This window comes from Odontesthes bonariensis, unplaced genomic scaffold (genome assembly GCF_027942865.1).
Source record: "Odontesthes bonariensis isolate fOdoBon6 unplaced genomic scaffold, fOdoBon6.hap1 scaffold_280, whole genome shotgun sequence".
Lineage (NCBI taxonomy): Eukaryota > Metazoa > Chordata > Actinopteri > Atheriniformes > Atherinopsidae > Odontesthes > Odontesthes bonariensis.
Genome location: NW_027457488.1, coordinates 20,001 through 24,375, shown reverse-complemented (window position 1 = coordinate 24,375; position 4,375 = coordinate 20,001).

The window sequence follows — 4,375 nt, the reverse complement described above, 5'->3', positions numbered from 1 at the left end:
TCAGGAACCAGCCTGGAGCTTCTAGCGGTCAGCCGCACCTTGAATCCGCTCTCAAGCACCTTCCTCGGACTCATGCTCTGCCAAAGTCGGCCTCACATCTTCCAGGAACCGGCCTGGAGCTTCCAGCGGTCAGTCCGCCAGCCTTGAATCCGCTCTCCAGCACCTTCCTCGGACTCATGCTCTGCCAAAGTCGGCCTCCCATCTTCCAGGAACCGGCCTGGAGCTTCTAGCGGTCAGCCGCGCCTTGAATCCGCTCTCCTGCACCCATCCTCGGACACACGTTCTTGCCTTTGGACCCCTCCTCCAGGAGCCAGGCTGGAGCTTTTGGCCCCTTCCTCCATCATTTCAGGCCGTGGAAAGTGTCATCTTTCGGATATCAATTCACCGTCCCAGTCTGGTACTCAGATATTTTTCCGAAAACTGGGTTTCTGAAATCGTGCAGATGGTGTTTTCGTCGTCTGCTAATAACCTCGTCGTGTGGGAGAATAGGGGCGGGCCTTGGGCTGACTCGGCCCATCGTCCCCTTTTCCCCGTTGTCTGACAGAAATTTTTTCAAACTTTATCACCCCTGGTACTATAAACTTTTTCACCTCTGGTACTATGTGGCACTTAGAAAATTTTCTCAACCGGGATTCTCACCCCTGGTACTTTTTGGCACTTAGAAAATATTTCTCAACCGGGCTTCCATGCCCCTGGTACTTTTTGACACTTTGACGTTTTTCTGAACCGGGCTTCATGCCCTGGTACTTTTTGACACTTTTGACGTTTTTCTGAACCGGGCTTCATGCCCCTGGTACTTTTTGTCACTTTGACGTTTTTCTGAACCGGGCTTCATGCCCCTGGTACTTTTTGACACTTTGGACGTTTTTCTGAAACAGGGCTTCATGCCCCTGGTACTTTTTGACACTTGACGTTTTCTGACCGGGCTTCATGCCCCTGGTACTTTTTGACACTTGGCGTTTTTTCTGAACCGGGATAAAGGTCATTTAAAGAGGTGTGTGCATGGTTCCTACTTATAATGGATATATGAAGGACTAAGGAGTCTGAACTTGTTCTGGCCCAAGGAAATCACTTTTTAACAAAAATCCGTATTTGGTCTTAACTCGGGAAAAGAAGGCGATTCTGTGTTTTGATCTCAAAAGAGGCCATTTATCCGGGTTTGTGCAGGTTTATGCATGGAACTTACTTAGAATGGATATATCTCTATGTATATATGAAGGACTAAGGAGTCTGAACTTGTTCTGGCCCAAGGAAATCATTTTTTAACAAAAATCCGTATTTCGTCTTAACTCGGGAAAAGAAGGCGATTCCTGTGTTTTGATCCCAAAAGAGGCCATTTATCCGGGTTTGTGCAGGTTTATGCATGGAACTTACTTAGAATGGATATATCTCTATGTATATATGAAGGACTAAGGAGTCTGAACTTGTTCTGGCCCAAGGAAATCATTTTTTAACAAAAATCCGTATTTCGTCTTAACTCGGGAAAAGAAGGCGATTCCTGTGTTTTGATCCCAAAAGAGGCCATTTATCCGGGTTTGTGCAGGTTTATGCAAGCAACCTACTTAGAATGGATATATATGTATGTATATATGAAGGACTAAGGAGTCTGAACTTGTTCTGGCCCAAGGAAATCACTTTTTAACAAAAATCCGTATTTCGTCTTAACTCGGGAAAAGAAGGCGATTCCTGTGTTTTGATCCCAAAAGAGGCCATTTATCCGGGTTTGTGCAGGTTTATGCATGGAACTTACTTAGAATGGATATATCTCTATGTATATATGAAGGACTAAGGAGTCTGAACTTGTTCTGGCCCAAGGAAATCATTTTTTAACAAAAATCCGTATTTCGTCTTAACTCGGGAAAAGAAGGCGATTCCTGTGTTTTGATCCCAAAAGAGGCCATTTATCCGGGTTTGTGCAGGTTTATGCAAGCAACCTACTTAGAATGGATATATATGTATGTATATATGAAGGACTAAGGAGTCTGAACTTGTTCTGGCCCAAGGAAATCACTTTTTAACAAAAATCCGTATTTCGTCTTAACTCGGGAAAAGAAGGCGATTCCTGTGTTTTGATCCCAAAAGAGGCCATTTATCCGGGTTTGTGCAGGTTTATGCATGGAACTTACTTAGAATGGATATATCTCTATGTATATATGAAGGACTAAGGAGTCTGAACTTGTTCTGGCCCAAGGAAATCATTTTTTAACAAAAATCCGTATTTCGTCTTAACTCGGGAAAAGAAGGCGATTCCTGTGTTTTGATCCCAAAAGAGGCCATTTATCCGGGTTTGTGCAGGTTTATGCAAGCAACTTACTTAGAATGGATATATATGTATGTATATATGAAGGACTAAGGAGTCTGAACTTGTTCTGGCCCAAGGAAATCACTTTTTAACAAAAATCCGTATTTCGTCTTAACTCGGGAAAAGAAGGCGATTCCTGTGTTTTGATCCCAAAAGAGGCCATTTATCCGGGTTTGTGCAGGTTTATGCATGGAACTTACTTAGAATGGATATATCTCTATGTATATATGAAGGACTAAGGAGTCTGAACTTGTTCTGGCCCAAGGAAATCATTTTTTAACAAAAATCCGTATTTCGTCTTAACTCGGGAAAAGAAGGCGATTCCTGTGTTTTGATCCCAAAAGAGGCCATTTATCCGGGTTTGTGCAGGTTTATGCAAGCAACCTACTTAGAATGGATATATATGTATGTATATATGAAGGACTAAGGAGTCTGAACTTGTTCTGGCCCAAGGAAATCACTTTTTAACAAAAATCCGTATTTCGTCTTAACTCGGGAAAAGAAGGCGATTCCTGTGTTTCTTTCAGAAAAGGTCCTTTTTCTGAACTGGGATTCATGCCCAACATCCAGGCTCTCGTGCCCTGCCCACAGACACAAATCCAGGCCGAGTTTCAGCACCTCTGCATGGACAGCATTCATGGCTGCTTTCCTCTCCCAACAGCCAGTCTCTCATGCCCTGCCCACAGACACACATCCAGGCCGAGTTTCAGCACCTCTCCTCGGTCCAGTATTCATGGCTGCCGTCCTCTCCCAACAGCCAGTCTCTCATGCCCGGCCCAGAGACACACATCCAGGCCGAGTTTCAGCACCTCTCTTCGGTCAGGCAATCATCCCTGCTCCCCTCTCATAACGTCCAGGCACTCATGCCCTGCGCACAGACAAACAGAACCCAGGCCGAGTTTCAGCACCTCTGCTCGGACAGCATTCACGGCTTTTGTCCTCTCACAGCATCCAGTCTCTCATGCCCTGCGCAATGACACACATCCAGGCCTAGTTTCAGCACCTCTCCTCGGTCAGGAATTCATCCCTGCTCCCCTCTCAGAACATCCAGGCACTCATGCCCTGTGCAATGACACATCCAGGCCGAGTTTCAGCACCTCTCCTCGGTCAGGAATTCATCCCTGCTCCCCTCTCATAACGTCCAGTCACAGACACAGATCCAGGCCGAGTTTCAGCACCTCTCCTCGGTCCAGCATTCATCCCTGCTCCCCTCTCAGAACATCCAGGCACTCATGCCCTGTGCAATGACACATCCAGGCCGAGTTTCAGCACCTCTCCTCGGTCAGGAATTCATCCCTGCTCCCCTCTCATAACGTCCAGTCACAGACACAGATCCAGGCCGAGTTTCAGCACCTCTCCTCGGTCCAGCATGCATCCCTGCTCCACTCTCATAGCATCCAGGCACTCATGCCCTGCGCACAGACACACATCCTGGCCGAGTTTCAGCACCTCTCCTCGGTCCAGCATTCATCCCTGCTCCACTCTCATAGCATCCAGGCACTCATGCCCTGCGCACAGACACACATCCAGGCCGAGTTTCAGCACCTCTGCTCGGTCCAGCATTCATCCCTGCTCCACTCTCATAGCATCCAGGCACTCATGCCCTGCGCACAGACACACATCCTGGCCGAGTTTCAGCACCTCTCCTCGGTCCAGCATTCATCCCTGCTCCACTCTCATAGCATCCAGGCACTCATGCCCTGCGCACAGACACACATCCAGGCCGAGTTTCAGCACCTCTGCTCGGTCCAGCATTCATCCCTGCTCCACTCTCATAGCATCCAGGCACTCATGCCCTGCGCAATGACACATCCAGGCCGAGTTTCAGCACCTCTCCTCGGTCAGGCATTCATCCCTGCTCCCCTCTCACAGCATCCAGGCACTCATGCCCTGCGCACAGTCACACACCCAGGCCGAGTTTCAGCACCTCTCCTCGGTCCAGCATTCATCCCTGCTCCCCTCTCACAGCATCCAGGCACTCATGCCCTGCGCACAGACACACATCCAGGCCGAGTTTCAGCACCTCTCCTCGGTCCAGCATTCATCCCTGCTCCCCTCTCAGAACATCCAGGC